The sequence below is a fragment of the Lissotriton helveticus genome, chromosome 8, assembly GCF_964261635.1.
Source record: "Lissotriton helveticus chromosome 8, aLisHel1.1, whole genome shotgun sequence".
Taxonomy (NCBI): domain Eukaryota; kingdom Metazoa; phylum Chordata; class Amphibia; order Caudata; family Salamandridae; genus Lissotriton; species Lissotriton helveticus.
Genome location: NC_136069.1, coordinates 1,623,094,645 through 1,623,113,016, shown reverse-complemented (window position 1 = coordinate 1,623,113,016; position 18,372 = coordinate 1,623,094,645).

Below are 18,372 nucleotides of genomic sequence, written 5' to 3'. Positions count from 1 at the left end.
TTGCCCCTCATCAGCTCCCTGCCTAATGGCCTCAGTGGCCATAAGTAGAGCTGACACCGTAGAGTGGAGTGGCCGAAACCCAAACTGTGCTGGATGGAGAAGATTAGCTTCTTCCACATGGTCCATAAGTTGTAGGTTTACAAACTTCTCGGCCACTTTCGCCAAGTAAGGTAGCAACGAGATGGGTCGGAGGTTATCCAATTTCTCGATGCTGATGTTAAACTTTTTCTGAAGTGGCAAAACCACAGCCTGCTTACAGCTATCAGGCACCGTGTGCATTCTAAATGATACATCCAAAAGATGCCTGATATATGGCTCAAGAGTGGCAATACTCTCCCCAAGAAGTTTTGGTGAGGCAGGATCCCTGGGTGAGCCAGATTTGATAGAACTGCAGATTCAGCAGAGCGGCTCAGGGGGAGGGGTGATAAAACTATCCAATCTCTGATTTCTCCCAACACCTCCAATAGGTTCCACAAACTCTACACTCACTTTTTTCTCTCCAGGGAAGGAAGAGTAAATGTTCCCGACTTTTTCTGAGCAGAAACCCGCAATGCGATCACAAGATTCCTCTGAACTTTCTGTAGGAACGGCAGACGCTGTAAGAGAGGAAATCTCCTTATAGATCTTAAATAATTCCTTCGTGGAATTTCCCGCCGCCCCAATTCTCTCAGCATAGTAGGTGGCTGTGGCCCATCTAATAAGGCCATGATAGTTCCTCCGCTTTGTATGGTATTCCAACTTTGCCTGACTAAGAAAGACTATCCTCCACTGCCTCTCTAGCCGTTTACACTCTGACCTAGCTAGGCGCAAATTGTCGTTATACCAAGGTGCAGATTTCTGTGGCCTATTCACTGTTTTATTCAGATGTAGTGGAGCTACGCTGTCAAGGGCTTCTCTTATACGTCTTAATAAGTTACAGCAAACAGATTCAACATCAGTACCCCCCAGCTGCTCCCCTTTGGTCAAAGCTTTGTTAAACATCAGCTGTGAGAAGCCAGCCCACCTGCGACATGGGTGGTTGAGTACAGGTTGTTCAGGGGCTCTAAGTTCTAGAATCTTTACCACAAAGGGTACAAATAAGTGATCAGACCAGGGGATAGGGATAGGAGTACTCACATTAACTTCCCCCCAATTGGCAAATACTGGCTCCAAAAGATGGCCATGCTGATGGGTAGGGGCCATGGAATTCAGGCTAAATTGCAATGACTGTAGTTCCTGACGTAAATCTAAAGCCCCCCTATCAAGGGGATTCTCCAAGTGAATATTAAGGTCCCCTAATAGTAAGAATGTATCTTTCCATAGAGCGGACTCGATAATGCCTTCCAGCAGGCTGGGGATGAAACGTGCATGTGGGCCAGGGGGTCTATAGACCAGAAGTCCTTTCACTGTTAGGTGTGGACTGACCCCAATAGTAAATGCACCTACTTCACTATCAGCTTTAGTCATAGGTTCCATTTGGCAGCTGAAAGGGTTTTTAAAAACAATGGCTATCCCGCCACCTCTGCCAGATATCCTGTCCAGCCTAACAATCATGTACCCCGGGGGAAGGGCCTCAATAATTTCTGGTTCAGAGTCGGAGTCCAGCCAGGTCTCCGGGAGGAATAAGAGGTCAAGTTTTTTATCTGTGAGTAGATCAAAGATGTCTAGTTTGTGTTTGCACATTGATCTGCAATTAAGCAGACCACAGGAAAGGTTAGAAGGCCCTCGCTGTATCTTACCCATCGGCTTATATCTAAATGAACAGTGTTCACATCCCACATCCTGGTCTACCTTCATATTATGGCCGCAGGCACTGGATATCTTGGGACGGAGTTCATGAAGTTGCCTAACACTCCACTGGACTCTTGCTGGAATTTGTACAGGGGTTATGGCCCCGGTCCCTGAACGGCCGCGGACGGGCGCAGACGGGCTTGCCTTTGGCGCGTCGGCGGCGTGCCCACTGCGCGCCCCCGCTCTGCGGCCGCTCACCCATGTGCCCTTTATCCTCTGCTGCAGCGACTAGTGCGCTGACCGCCACCGGAAGTGCCTGAGCTCTCCCTTCCATGCCCTCCGCGCAATGGCGCTATTCGCCGCATCGGACCGAGGCAGGAAGGAGGGAACAGTCGCAATGGCGCTATCGGACCGAGGCAGGAAGGAGGGAACAGTCGCAATGGCGCTATTCGCCGCATCGGACCGAGGCAGGAAGGAGGGAACAGTCGAGCAGAGGCCCGCGAGACGTCCTGTCAGCCTCACCCTCCCACTGGCAATCTACAGACCCCAAGTACAGTGTGTCCACAGAATTTAAAACAATGCGCAAATCTTAAAAACCAATGCTATGACAGCGAGTTGGTATTTTAAAAACACAAGTTGAGGGTCTTAAAGCAGCAGCAGTCTGAGGGCTCTACCACCGCCCACTTAACATCCATGGTACCTGACACATTCCCAGATTTACAACATTCTATAATGCTGGGAACTAGTCAGCATCCTACACCTCCCACGGGACGTGTAGGAGTGACGAAACAACGAAAAATACTTATGTTTTCCTAGTTTTTTCCTCTTTCTATGCGGCAGCACGCATAGAAAGAGGAAAATGCCATCAATGATTGTTTTTGTGTAGGAAGGTGTTTATTGCCTTGACCATAAAGAACTGTGACTCTTTATCATGTTTTCTTTAGTTTGCTAGCATGATCTCTAAGACCTTTGAAGTAAGTGCCTTTCTCTGGCTCTGGTAGTGGATTATTTTGCCTTCAACTTTAACATATTTGAATACCATTACTACTTTCTGATTACGTGCAGATTCTTGATTTCATTAATTCTTTCCCAGCCTTTTCCATATTGGTGATGGTTTCACCCATGTTATCACCATTTAACTTTTTCGTGATCTGTTACTTTTAGACCATCTGATTTGTTGTTGTTGCAGATAGCAGCATGTGGGCTGTAGTAAATAGCCAAATTGCTTACTAAACACTTTGCTAATTTACTTAACATGGTTTTATTTTTTTATTTTTTTAGGAAGGCTTTATTGATCATAGTTATATGAAATATCAGATAGTTACCATTTGTGATGAACAACAGAATTATGCTTTAACCACTTAGCTGCTAGTCCTATTCCCCCCAATGCTGATCCTTTTTTTTTGCTATTTGGGGTAGTTTGCACTTAGGGCTCCATAACCTTTTTTCCACATAAGGTATCTATTCCAAGTTTGTGCCCTTTTCCCAACATTCTGAGTATTCTAAACGTACTGAGGAATTGTGCATTTCGCTGGCAGGAACGAAGTAAGTAGGAAAAATATAGCTACATTTTGAGTTTTGGGGAACAAATAGGAATACAGTGCTTTGGATAAAAGTGTAATTTTTTCCCCTACAAATGGTGTAAATGAATGGCTTGCTGTAATGAAGTTACCATCTTCCTAGCTTTAAGGAACATGCAGAGCTCTCCTACTTCCTGTTTTCGGTAGAAACCAGTGTGAATCCCAAGGTTGAGCTAAAAAAAACTATAGATTTATGAAAAATAAATACAATTCCAAACTCAGCAAGGGGTTGGTCATATGTGAAGATACCTCAAGGTTTTGTTGAAGAAAATAACTGTTGATATAAAGTAATACTGAAAATGAGTACATAAAAACAGGCATTTGTGGAAACATTGTCATCTGTAACTTTTTGTCAGAATGGCTGATTTACAAAAGCAATATAGCATTACATTTACTAGGCCCTTCTGGTTGCAGTGATATATAGGTTGGTAGGTGTTAAATAACCCTAGGCACCCAGACCCAACAACTGAGCAGCAGTGTACAATGGTTTACATTGAGTACCGAGTATAGACCAATTCAAATGTTGAAATATGTAGAGTGGAAACATGGGTATCAAGCATAACTATGTGTTATAAATTGGGTTGCTGACTGACTAGGGATGTAAGCCCAAGTCAAACAACATCCACAATCCTAGGTAGGGTATGTGTCAGGCAACCCTAAATTAACCTTTGCTCACCCTTTTGTAGCTTGTCACAGAGCAGTCAGGCTTAACGTAGCGTCAGTATGTTTTACTTGTGCAACACTTCAAACTTTAAAACAGTGAAAACACCACACAAAATAATACCGCACCAAGTTAGAAAAATAGAATTTCATTTAACAAATAAAACAAGACCAAAACACAGTTGGATTAAAATTGAATAGGATTATGTCATCCGCATACACAGATAATTTGATCTGCTTTTCACCATAACTGAAACCTTGAATATAAATATTTAGTCTTATTTTAGATAACAAAAGGTTGAAGGGCTAATAAGCATAATATATGAAATAAATAACACCCTTGTCTAACGCCTCTTTTTTAAGTTGAAAGATTGGGAAATTAAACCATGAACAAATATAGAATCTTGCGTTGAGGAATAAAAATGAGATATTAAAATCATCATTTTGGGATGTAAGCCAAATCAATTCAAGTCAGAAAAAAGCCAATTCTCCTGAACAATGGCCTGTTCAGCATCAAGTACAACTCCTCATAAAGAAAACATATAGCTATTGGATTTGCCTAAAGTTTAAACAAATTACTCTATATCATCACAGATAAATGTACCTTTAACATAATCAGATTGTTCTTATTTTAACAGTTCTGGCAGTAGTGAATCTAAATACAAATTATTATTTTTTGCAAAGAGCCTATAATCAATAGGAACCAGTGAGATTGGTCTATAATTCTTACAGAATGTAGGATTACTATCTCCTTTAAGGATCAAACAAATCAATGCATCTTTAAAAGTACCCTTGGCTGCTGTCCTTGTTTTAAAAGATTACATAAATAAAGTTAAATATAATAAAATGTGGTTCATATGCAGATTGATATTTGGACAAAATATAGGACACAAATACCATGATAAAAAATATTGTGTCAAACATATTAGGATTGTAGAAATATTGGCAAAAGGATTATCAAAAGTAAAAATATTGTTTTTACTATTGTTTTTAAAATAATTGTAAAAAATACCCTAGTAGAAAATTGTTGTGATATTTTTGATCATTTGTATGTAATTTATTGGAGTGTTTTACCTGTATATGTTTGCCATTTATTTATTTGTGTTTTAAAAGATCATTTCTTGGTTATAAAATTGTGAACATTTTCAATTTTAATTGTCATTAATATTATAAATATTGTGTTTTTGTGTATTTTTAGTAGCAGGATATTGGGTTTGTAGGGAATAGGGGTGGTTAGTTTTGAAAAACTTGTATATTTTAAAAAAACTTTTATGGATTTTTTTAATGATATGCACATTAATATGTTTCAATTTTATAATTTATTTTGTTACAATAATTGTTTTAATCAAATTTAATCTAATATGAATGTAAATATGTGTCAACAGTATTAAGTGTAAAATATGTTTTATTAATTAGAAATGAATTTTTGAAATGTATACATTTTCTAGAATACAATCTAATTTATAATCAAATTAAATATGATACAAATGAAATAATATAAATATATACTAATGGTATAATATGTAAACATATTTTTTTAAAGTCTAAATTGAAAAAACTTAGAAAACTAGTATTATTTAAAAATATATTCAAAAACTATTTCATGCACATATTTAAAAATGCAAATATTTTCAGAAATATTTTTTCAAATTACAAAAATTGTATATTTGCTTTATTTTAATATTAAGGGCCTGATGACGATCTCGGTTCAGAGTTGCCTCCGACCGCTGGTCGGAAGCTGACTGACACATTGGGAGGCTTTCCCACATACACGGTCGCTTTGCATTCCAATACCCCGATTACGATGTCGGTGGTCAGAGTGTAAACCGATTGGTCAGTCCAATGCAGTTTTGATCTGCTCTCGGCCAGTCGGAACCACACCGTAATCCCCGTTTTCGCCATCAGGATTACAATGTGGGTGTCCGAGAGACTTTCTATGTCCACTTTTTGACATGGAAAAGCTGTCGGAATGTGACTTTGGGGGCCCCCAGCAGGGCCCTCTTGCCTCTGAGGCCTCAGTTGGTGGTCAAGAAGGTATCCAGGGTGCCCCCTGTAAGTCCCTGCATTGTGTGGCAGGCACCATTGGGTGCCTGCCACAGGGTGCAGGATTTTCCACCCCCCATTTCTCTATGGGATCCTGTGTTATGGCCGTTATACAGTCAGAGCACAAGCTCCCATTGAGTAAAGGACGTATCGTAATCAGGCGGTGAGAGCCGCCGACCGGAAGTCAGTCGGTCCCAAGACCGAGACATGTCGGTCAGAGGTAACTCCGACCGATATCGTAATTGGGCCCAACATCTTTTAATGTTCACAATCCAAATTGGTTTAAAATATATTTTTAATTAAATGTTTTTATTTAGGGTTATGGTTTTGAAAAAAAATTTAAGGTATCAAATTTAGAAATGTAAGGTAGTTTTTAAACTTTTATAGTAATTTTTATATTTTTTGTAAAATATTTTGATGTTTAAATATGTATATATAGGTTTGTCATTTTGCATAGTGTGTTTTAAGATTTACAACATCGTCTCTCAATATAATTAGACTGGAGCGGGAATAGTAAATGTTACCCCTTTACTGTCCAACACCTCCCCATAATATGATTGGACCATAGTTAGAATAGTAAATATCACCCCTTTAGTGTCCAACAGCTTCCCCCAGTATGGTTAGACTGGAGAGGAGAAATAAATGTTACCCATTTAGGGCCCTCTAATGACTTTTGGCAGAGCAGTGGAGCGGCGTTCTTAGAATGGTGCCTCTACCATGCGCACGACGGCTGGAAGCCGTCATGCGCAACAGTGCTCGTGTGCACATGACGGCTCCCAGCCGTCATGACACATGGCCCCGGAAATCCCTCTGGTGCAGGCACCAGAGGGATTTTTATTTCTCCACTGTAGCCTCGGGAGCTGAGGAAGAGCTTCCCCAGCTCCTGAGCCCCCACCCATTTCAGTAAAATGACGATCAGTGCGCATGTCGCGCTGACTTAATTTCACTGAAACCGAAAATGAAATGAGCCTTTATGCTCCTTTCGGTTACAATTTCTACGTGCTCAGGAGTCTATCTCAGCCGCCTGAGCACGTAGAAAGACAGGAGAGGTATCATTGGAAATGGAAGAATACCCAGGTCAATCCCCAAGCAGGGATCAACCCACTAGACACCAGGGAGGGGGGAGCAGCCCCTTGGGCAAGGGCCTTCGCTATCCCATACAAATTGGCATAATTCAGTCTTTCTACCCCCCCGGGGGCAGAAAGCCCACTAAACACCAGGGATTTTGTTTTGGTGCATTTGTTTTTAGGGCAGGGCTGCCCAAAATGGGCATTCCAATGCCCCCACCCTCTGCCGCAATAACAGCCTTTCTGCCCCCCCTGGGGCACAGATGGGGGCAGTAGCCCCCAATCTGCCCCCGGGGGGACAGAAAGCCCACTAAACACCAGGGATTTTCTTTTGCACTATTGTGTTTAGGGTGGGGGCTGCTCAAAACAGGCATTCCAATGCCCCCACCCCTGCCTGCATGATAACAGCCTTTCTGCCCCCCCAGGGGGGACGATGGTGGCAGTAGCCTCCAATCCACCCCGTAGGGGGGCAAAAAGCCCACTAGATGCCAGGGATTTTGTTGGGGGCATTTTAAATTAGGGTGGGGACTGGCCAAAACGGGCATGCCAATTCCCCCACCCCCTGGCAATAATCACAGTCTTTCTGCTCCCCCAGACCAGATGGGGGCAGTAGCCCCAATTTTCCCCCTGGGGGGCAGAAAGCTCACTGGAAACCAGAGATTTTTTGGGGGCTATTTTAATTAGGGTGGGGTCTGCCCAAAATGGGCCTGCCAATGCCCTCACCCTCCCACCAAAACTACAGCCTTTCTGCCCCCCAGGGGGGCAAAAAGCCCACTAGATGGCAGTGATTTTTTTTTGCCAATTTGAATTAGGGGTGAGGGCTGCACAAAACTGGCATGCCAATGCCCCCAGCCCCTGCCCACAAAAATTCCAGTCTTTCTGCCCTCCCAGGAAGGCATATGGGGGCAGCAGCCCCCAATTTGACCCCCTGGAGGCAGAAACCCCAAAAGAAACCAGAGATTTTTTGTTTTTGTGTAAGGGTGGGAGCTGCCCAAAATGGCCATGACATTACACCTACCCATTCCAAGAGAAATTCCAGCATTTCTGACCACCGGGGGGGGGAGATGGTACAGTGGCACCTGATCTGCCCCCCAAGGGGCAGAAATCCCAATGGGCGCCAGTGATTACGCTGGCTTTTTTTATGCATGGGGTGGGGGCTGGCCAGAATGTGCATACCAATGCCCCCACCCCCACAACAGATATAGCCAAAGACTTTCTGCCCCCCCATTGGGGGCATGTCGGGGCAAAACCCAATCCGATTTCCGCCCAGGGTGTCAGAAAGCCCATTAGGCACAGTTTTTTTCCCTCCTAGATGGCCGTCGAGCCCCGGGCCCAAAACTCATGAGACCCCCTTTGCAAAACCAGGTTGGTTTGTGATAGGTATTTTTGATGTCCCCTCGATAGGTTTTGGGCCCTTGCCTGTGGCGAGTCCTTGACCCACCCACGCGAGTGTGATAGCATTTGTATTGGGAGACCTGAGGGAATGCTGGGTGGGGGGTAATTTGTGGATCCACACAGATTCCAGAACTTTCCCAAGCAGAAATTTGAGAAAAAAGTGATTTTTCAGCACCATTTGAGGTTTGCAGGGGATTATGGGTAGGAGAATTTTGGGGGACACACGCAAGTCATACCTCACTGGACTGCCTCCAGAAATGTGTGGGTTTGATGGGTATCACTAGATGGCCGCCGAGCCCCAGGCTAAAAACTCATGGGATTCCCCATGCAAAACCAGGTTGGTTTGTGATAGGTAATTTTGATGTCGCCTTGATAGATTTTGGGCCCTTGCCTGTCACGGGTACATGACCCACCCACGCAAGTAAGGTACCATTTTTCTCAAAACACTTCGAGGAATGCGGGGTGGGTGGAATTTTGTGGATCCATGCAGATTCCAGACCTTTCCACCACAGAATTGTGAGGAAAATTTCTTTTTTGATAATTGTTTAGGTTTGCAAGGGATTCTGGGTTACAGAACCTGGTGAGAGCTAGTCAGGTCACCCCATCCCAAGTTTCCCTGGTTGTCTAGTTTTCAAAAATGTACAGGTTTGCTAGGTTTCCCAAGGTACCAGCAGACCTAGGGTAACAAAACTACAGCTAGGCACTTTGCAAAAAAGGATAATTTTTCAGTGTGAAAATGTGGTGTGTCTATGTTGTGTTTTGGGCCGTTTCCTGTCTCGGGCACTAGGCCTACCCACACAAGTGAGGTACCATTTGTCTCAGAAGACTTTAGGAAATACAGGGTGGTTGGAATTTTGTGGATCCATGGAGATTCCAGAACTTTCCACCACTGAAATGTGAGGAAAATGTGTTTTTTTGGGCAGTGTTTTAGGTTTGCAAGGGATTCTGGGTAACAGAAACTGATGAGAGCCAGTCAGGTCACCCCATCCTGGATTTCCCTGGGTGTCTAGTTTTCAGAAATGTATAGGTTTGCTAGGTTTCCCTAGGTGACAGCAGAGCTAAGGTTCAAAAACTACAGCTGGGCACTTTGCAAAACAAGGGTAATTTTTTACTGTGAAAATGTGGTGTGTCCATGTTGCGTTTTGTGCCGTTTCCTGTTGTGGGCAATAAGCCTACCCACACAACTGAGGTACCATTTTTCTCTGAAGTCTTTGGAAACGCGTGGTGCATGGAATGTTGTGGATCCATGCAGATTCCAGAACTTTCCCCACAGAAATGTGAGGAATATGTGTTTTTTTGGACAATTATTTCGGTTTGCAAGGGATTCTGGATAACAGAACCTGGTGAGAGGCAGTCAAGTCACCCCATCCTGGATTCCCCTGGGTGTATAGTTTTAAAAAATGTATAGGTTTGCTAGATTTCCCTAGGTGCTGGCAGAGCTAGGGTTCAAAAACCACAGCTAGGCACCTTGCAAAAAAAGGGTAATTTTTCACTGTGAAAATGTGGTGTGTCCACATTGCATTTTGTGCCCTTTCCTGCTGCGGGCACTAGGCCTACCCACACAAGTGACAAACCATTTTCCATAGAAGACTTTGGGGAATGCGGGGTGTGTGGAATTTTGTGGATCCACGCAGATTCCAGAACTTTCCACCACAGAAATGTGAGGAAAATTTGTTTTTTTGACAATTTTTTAGGTTCGCAAGGGATTCTGGGTAACAGAACCTGGTGAGAGCCAGTCAAGTCACCCCGTCCTGGATTCCCTGGGTGTCTACTTTTCAAAAATGCATAGATTTGCTAGGTTTGCCTTGCTGCCGGCAGAGCTATGGTTAAAAAACTTCAGCTAGGCACTTTTCAAAAAAAGGGTAATTTTTCACTGTGAAAAAGTGGTGTGTCCTAATTGTGATTTGGGCCCTTTCCTGTCACGAGCACTAGGCCTACCCACACAAGTGAGGTACCATTTTTCTCAGACGACTTTGGGGAATGTGGAGTGGGTGGAATTGTGCGGTTCCACAGAGATTCCAGAACTTTCCACCACAGAAATGTGAGGGAAATTTGTTTTTTTGATAATTTTTTAGGTTTGCAAGGGACTCTGGGTAACAGAACCTGGTGAGAGCCAATCAAGTCACCCCATCCTGGATTTCCCTGGGTGTCTAATTTTCAAAAATGTGCCGGCAGAGCTAAGTTAAAAAAACTACAGCTAGACACTTTGCAAAAAAAGGGTCATTTTTCACTGTGAAAATGTGGTGTGTCCACATTGCATTTTGCGCCATTTCCTGTCGCGGGCACTAAGCCTCCCCACACAATTGAGGTACCATTTTTCTTGGAAGACCTTGGGTAACACAGAATTGTAGAGCAACTGTTATTACTTATTGACTTTCGATGGATTGTTGCCTTACAAATGAAAGACAATGTGTAAAAAAGAAGTCATTTCGAAAAATGAGCTATAATTCTCATGCTAATATGGGTATTCCAAATTTTGGAAATGTGCAACTATATACTGTTTCAAAACTCTTTATTGTGTTCCCATTTCAGAAATACATAGGGGTCTTTCATACCGATTTTTCCATGTACACATTTTCCAAGAATAATCACTATATAACCGGTACATAATAAAAAAACATTGCAAGTCGCTGCTCAGTTATTGGCGCTGGGTTAGTCGGGTTCTTGGTGAACCTACAAGTCCTATATATCCCCACAACCAGAAAGGTTCAGCGGATGTAACAGTATATTTCTGTCAAACGGCTGTCATTATTAGAAGAAGTTACAGGTGAAAACGTTGGCAAAAACAGCTGTTTTAGTCAAGTAAATTTTGATTTTTTCCTATATTTAACTGTTAGTTTCTATAAAGAACTTTGAAGGATCTACACAAATGACCCTTGCTGAATTCAGAATTTTGTCTAGTGTACTAAAATGTATAGCCTTCCAGAATCCATTATTGATTCCATACCCATTTCTACCATTAACTGGAAGGAGGTTGAAAGCACAAAAAATAGCAAAAATAGGCTGTCCCAGAAAAATGCCAAAAATGTGTAAAAATGTTTGGTTTTCTGACAAAAGTCTGTCATTTCCTAAAAGCTGTAGAGATGGTGATTTCAGCCTCATAAACCCTTTTTTGATACCATTTGCAGGGAAAAAACCAGACGCTTTCATTTGCAACACTTTATTTCCATTTTTCCCCAAAAACCCAGAATTTAGCTGTATTTTGGCTAATTTCTGGGTCCCTCTTGGGGAATCCACAAACCCTGGATACTTTTAGAATCCCCATGATGTTGGAAGAAAAGGACACACATGTGGCATGGATACCTTATGTGGTCAAAAAGTTACAGGGGCCTAAGCGCACACTACCCCAAATAGCCAAAAAAAGGATTAGCACAGGAGGGAAAAGGCCTAGCAGCGAAGGGGTTTAACATTTATTATACTGTTGTATATACATGTTTTCAACATAACTTTCACATGTGATTTTTCATTATATATTAAATAATTGTATATATTTAATTTATACTTTACTATTTTGTAAAAATGATTAAACAACATTTTTTACATGTTTTACATTTTTAATAAATTGTTACATACATGTATTCAACATTTTGACATTGTTTCACATTCATTTCTATAGGGAGATAGTATTTTATTTAGCTTTATTTTGTGTCCATTTTTTTACCACTAGTTTCTGTTTTGTAATTAATTTGTGCTATTTTTTATCGTTTTTCCTGCAACCAGGTCACAGTAAGATGCTGTTGTTTGTTTGGAACAGTTAAGTCCTTTTTAAAGAATTTTTAAAGGTTTATGATTAGGGGTAGGCAGAACTCGCAGAGTTACCTAAAAACTCTGTGAGATTCTGTGGAGTTCTTCTTTTTGCGCAATTCAGGTCTGTAATGCTGCTCGTGTTGATTTTTAGCACCAAGAGCTAGTCCCTTTCTGTGAAATTAGTGCAACTGGCACACCAGAAGGCGCTGCTTCTTTCTGCCTCTTGAGTAGTATTTTGGACTCAAGCAGCAGCTTTCGCAACACAAGTGGCAACTTTCTCAACGCGAGCAGTAGGGACCTTTATTGAGAAATCTTCCTAGGAGCAGTCTAGTGCTAGTTTTTTCTTGCTTGCCTTCACAAACTTAACGCTGGTGAGCCGTACAAAAGAAATACTCCACCAAGTGATAGTTGACAGAGTATTTGCCGTACTCTGTGTTCCCACTTGGGGAGAGGTCTACATTTAAATAATTTTTTTGTTTGTGGGTTTATGGTATATTTAGATGTATTAATAGTATTGTTTTTTACTAGTTAGTAGTTTTAGATTTTCTCACAGTAATTTAGTCATGTATTGTTATGTTATGTTAAATTGCATTAAGTTATTGCTATATTGATGGTTAAGAGTGATGTCGATGTGTTTTGGGAATGTAATTTGTTTTCTGTGTGGATTTTTGTACTTTACAGGTGTTTTTTGCTACGAGCGTGTCCTATGGGCATTAGGAGTTTCCGTTTTTGTTTAAAAAGGAAATCTATTTGATTTCTAATAAGGCAATGCTTTATACTTAGATTTAATTTTATTCAGACTTCCTTGAGTTTTTATGTGTTTTAAACACATTTTAGTGTTTTTTATGGTTTCAACATACTTTGGATTGCTTCAAGGAATTTGTATTGGATTCATTCTATTTTTGCCTTTTTTGGGTACATGTTAGACAATATTTTGTCAATTTTTGATGGAATACTATTTTATACTAAGTGGATACAGAGGACGATAGCGGCTGCATCAGAGTACTTTTTAGTTATTTCATTTCTTTTTAGTGGGAAATGTATTTATATGTGATTGATATTTAGAAATTGGTGTTTTATGTGTTGTAATTAATTTATATGATGGACTGACTTTGTTTTTAGTTTCTTGGTTGGTGACAGTTACATTTTTTGAAAAATAATTTATAAAAAAATGTTTTTATTATTTAAAAATAAACACTTGTCATCTTGGTTGTCAAATTTCTTTTAGGATTTGGTAGATTAGTCTTCAATTTATAATATGCTTTTGGTTATTACTTCTTAGTATTCTATTCCTTTGTTATTAATGAAGATTTTTACTTCATAGCGACCTACTAGTGGACTGATCCCTTTTCATCAACAGCTCCCCCAGGTAGCTGCTGCCCCCGTTGCTGCTGCTGACCCTCTGGTCAGGAGTGTGAGGCCCTCCTCCACCCGCAGGCTCCATCTCTGCCTCATCACTGGTGGTCTAGTGGTAGAACGTCACTGCTCTGCTGTAGGGCTGCCCTCTGTCTCTCTGTGCCTGCTTTTTTCTGCCTTTTATTTCTGTATTTTGTCTTGCCTTTTTCTGCACTCTTCTTTTTCTCCTTTTCTTTCCTTTATGACTTTTTTGCCTCCATGGTCCTGACCCCCAATCTGTGATCCTTCCATCTCTGCATGTTTCTAACCTACCAGCTGTCCAGCCCCCGCACTCCACTTAATAGCGGCTGCTGCGCAATGAGAGTGCAGTCCACTGACCTACTAGCGGATTGCTCCTTTTCCCTTGACTGCTCCACCAGGTAGCTGCTGCCTTGTTGCTGCTGACCCACATTGAGGCACCTGCCTGTGCCTCATCCCTGGTGGTTTAGAGGTAGAGTATCAATGCGCTTCAGCTGGGCTGCCCTCTGCCTCTCTGTACCTGCTTTTTTCTGCCTTTTGACTCTGTCTTTTTTCCTGCCTTTTTCTGCACTTTTCTTCCCCTTTTTCTTTTTTCCTTTTTTGCCTTTTACCCCAGCCACTCCGAGTCCCCCTCAATGACTTTTCCCACCTCCCTGCTTTTCAGCCCCCGCTCACTACTTATTGGCAGCCACTGTGCAGCCGAGATGCTGTTGTCCTGAAGGCATGTCAAAGGGAAGCCCGTCTGTGCCCGTCTGCACTTGGACCATGCCCAGCTCCCCAAACCTGGTTGTTTGGACCTTCCACTGATACAACAGCAACGCACGCCTCGCCCTCAACACTGGATGTCATTCCACCTGCTACCTCTCATTGCTGAAGAAAACCCAAAGATCCATCTCCTGCTGCAGCTGCAGCTACAGCCTTACCCACCTCTGTCACCCAATCGAGCAACAACGGACCAGTCCAACTTGGCTGCATCCTCCTCAGTGTGTACTCACTCCACAAACAAACCTCTGAACTCTGGGACGTCCTAGACACCATCTCTGCCAACACCACATTCCTCACAGAAACATAAAGGAACTCCAGCTCTGGCCTGGACATCGCCACCGCCATCCTCGATTATTACAAGATCACTGCAAAGACCAGACCAATCAACCAGAATGAGGCATCGCTATTGTCAACAAAAACACCCTCCACCTGACAACCCACTTGGATGACCCCATGACAACCATGGAACACCCCCACATCCAGATCCAGACCAACCCCAACACCACCCTCCTCAGCACCCTCATCTACAGACCATCTGGCCCTCAACCGCTCTTCACCTAAGTCATCATCAACCTCATCGCCCCAGGCTCTCGCATCCACAGATTACATCCTACTCTGTGACCTCAAATTGCCACATGACAACTCCAACAAGCAGAACACCACATCCATTCTGGGGAACCTCACCAATGCAGGACTCCAGCAGCTAATCACCACACCAACCCATGGAGCAGGACACAGGCGCGACTCCGTCTTCTCCGCCAGTGGAAGCGTCACCTACAGCCACACTATCGAGCTCCTCTGGACCGACAACCACTGCATGCACGTCGCCTCCTTAAACCCACTATACAACAATACTCTCACCACGCCCTCAGCCTAGCCGGAGCAAGTTCACCAAAGAACAGCTCACCACCTCCCTCAGCACTACCACACTCCGACAGACGCTGATGCCCATACTGTAGTACGTAACCTCCCCTACTGGCTCTCCATATACGCTCATATGATCCTCTCTCTCACCAACAAACCAACAACTGCCAGAAACAACTTCCACAGAGGAATGAAGGCTGTCGCCACTTGGATTAAGAGCAGCCACCTGAAACTGCAGACAAGACCAAAGTCCAAAGTCCTCATCCTAGGACCCTCAGCATGGAACTGCTCCTCGTGGCCCTCCACATTGGGAACCCCACCCACCCCCACAGACCATGCAGGTAACATCAGCATCATCCTGGACTCCTCACTCACAATGAACCATGAGATCAACAGCATCACCTCATTGTGCTTCCACACACTCTGCCTACTTAGAAAGACATTCAGATGGATCCCTCCAAACCCAGAAATGTCACCTACGCACTCATCAACAGCCGACTCAAGTACAGCAATGCACTCTATGTAGGCGTCTCCCAGAAACTCATCAGGAATCTTCAGAGCTTTCAAAATGCCGCAGCCAGGGCTTCATAGATCTGTAATTAAATCATACACTGAGAACCATTCAAAACAGTTGCCCACTAAATATCTTTGACCAAGGGCCACCAAACCCTTGCCATGGTGGGGCATCTATTTGCTGAGAAGTCTATAGAAACCGGCTAGCGTATAGCTAACCGTCGGTTAGGTCCACAATAGTGTTGGTTTGGACGTCATCAAGCTGCAGCAGTGGCAGTACATATACAATTGGCTCTATGGCTGCACAGGATGCGTAAAGCTGAATACAGGTGAGTTTCAGCCTTATATTCCTCCCTTTCCACAAGCTCAGATGTGGTGGTTGGACAGTCACAGACACGTTGGTGGCAAGGGACAACCTTAATTGGACCAGCAGTAACACTGGCAGGCTTTCCTCCGGCCTATACTGCTGCTGCTGCAGTCGAGAATTCCTGGTTGCAGCTATGGAATTATGGCGGTCTTTCTTCTATGAAAACACATGCATTGTAATAGGGCAGGCTAAGCTCCAACAGTGGGGCAGGGATTACGAAGCTATTTCAATGGCGGTTCGAGGAATGACAAAGCCCTTAGTGGGTCTGTAAGTGGGTGAGGGACTGTCTGATTGGGTCTGTGAGTGGGTGCATGAATCTCTGACTGGGTTTGTGAGTGAGTGGATGAGTGTCATGTTGGGTCAGTGAGTTTGTGCGTGCGTCTCTGAATGGGTCTGTGAGTGGGTATGTTAGTGCTCTCTGTTTTGCCCTCTTCTGCTCTGTTATGCTTTTCCTGCTCAATTTTATACCCTCTGTTTTGCCTTTTAAACTCTTTTTTCTGCTCGCTGTTTTGCCTTTTCTGCTTGTTTTTCTGCCCTGTGTTTGCATTTCTGCTCGCTTTTCTGCCCTCTGTTTTGCCTTTCTTGTTAATGTTTCTGCCCTATGGTTTCCCTTTCCTTCTCGTTTTTCTGCCATCTGTTTTGCTTTACTTTACTGATATTAAGGAGGGGCTGCTGGGACCCCACCTATTTGTGGCTTTATTTAAACCAAAGGAGACCCTCATGGACCCCCTACTTGGGACTGTCAAATGCCCCAGGGGCCACCATCTCCCTGGCGCTAAGAATAAAATGATGTGGGGGGCTTTGATCAGACCCTCAGGACCTCCACCGCCCCAGGGATAATTACATTCCATATAGTGGGAGGGGCCCACATGGCCCCACTCCCTTGTCACATATTGCCCCAGGGAGTGGAACTTCGCAGTTCCACTCCCCAGGCCGATTTCAGCTTCTTGACCCCATCGCATGGGGCTCTGCCATGTATCTCTGGGTGCCCTGGTTCCAGCCAGGGCACCCAGTCTGGAGGATGAGAACAGTAGAGGGAGGCTCAAGGACTCTACGGTCCTAGCCAGCTCCCTGCCTCATGTGGAAACCAACATTGCTTTTGCACACAGGGAGCTGCTTGAAATGCATCTCCCTGTGTGCAAGAACATTCTTTCAATCTCTTTCCCTGCCTGCATGTTTGCGGGTAGGGAAGGAGATGAAACCTCCACTTCCAGCGGGCAGAAACACTTTGACATAGTCACCTGCTGGTAGTGTTTGCTTGATGGAAGCTGTCAACTCCTTCTAAGCAAAAGCACACAGCTATGTGTCAGGGTGGGGACCCCAGAACTTAACAAGAGCCGACCTTGGGCGGTGGCGGTCCCCAGATACAAATATGTTTTCAGGTGGGGGCCCCCCTCCTTCCCTGTGTGCGGGTCGGCCTTGGGGAGGGGGTCGTCCTTGGGGCGTAAATGGCACGTGAGGGGGGCTCCCTCCCACTATGATTTCTTATTTAGGCCGCGGGGAGGTGGTGGTCCACAGGGTCTGGACGGTCCCCTGTAAATTGTTATTATTGCACTGGGGAGGTAATACATTGTAGTAATATGTGTATGGAATCCTATTCAAATATCCAGCCAAGTTGTAAAGCATTTTATTCTCCTCTGCTTAAGCGCTAATTATAAAAAAGCTAAATACCTAATGTGACAACAAACATGAAAGGAGAAATAATGAAAAGTTAAAGTGCTCCGAAATAGATTCAAATCAGTGTCATGGGGTTGTGCACAAAAAGGGAGGCAGTCCTTAATACAGACTGTTGAATAACTCTTTGGCCACATTAAAGCTGTGTGGATCTTTACTGTCCAATTTGGGAATTAAATATGTTTCTAGCTTTCTACGTTCTCTTACTCTATCGCTCCCTCTCCTGCTCCTTGGGGTTTGGGCTATACAGCTATTTTTCAAACTGGTAGGATTACTTTGGTGTACTTTCTCAAAATGGCTTGCAACAGGATAGGTGTGGTTGTTGTTTCTTTTAGTCCTGATGTGTTGCAAGATGCACTTATGCACAGGTAGTGTTGTTCAGCCCACATAACGGTTTTCACATGGACACTTGAGAATGTAGTCAGTAAAACTGGATTTGCAGGTCAGGTTGCCTCTGATACTAATGGTCTTTTTGAAGGGAGTCAAGTATAGTCAGGTTTTCACCATTTGTACATGCTTTACACTTTTTACATTCGTGAAAACCTTCTCTGGGGGTCAGCCATGTAGGTCTGACTTGGTCTATAGCCAATTCACTCCTTAATAGGTAATCCCT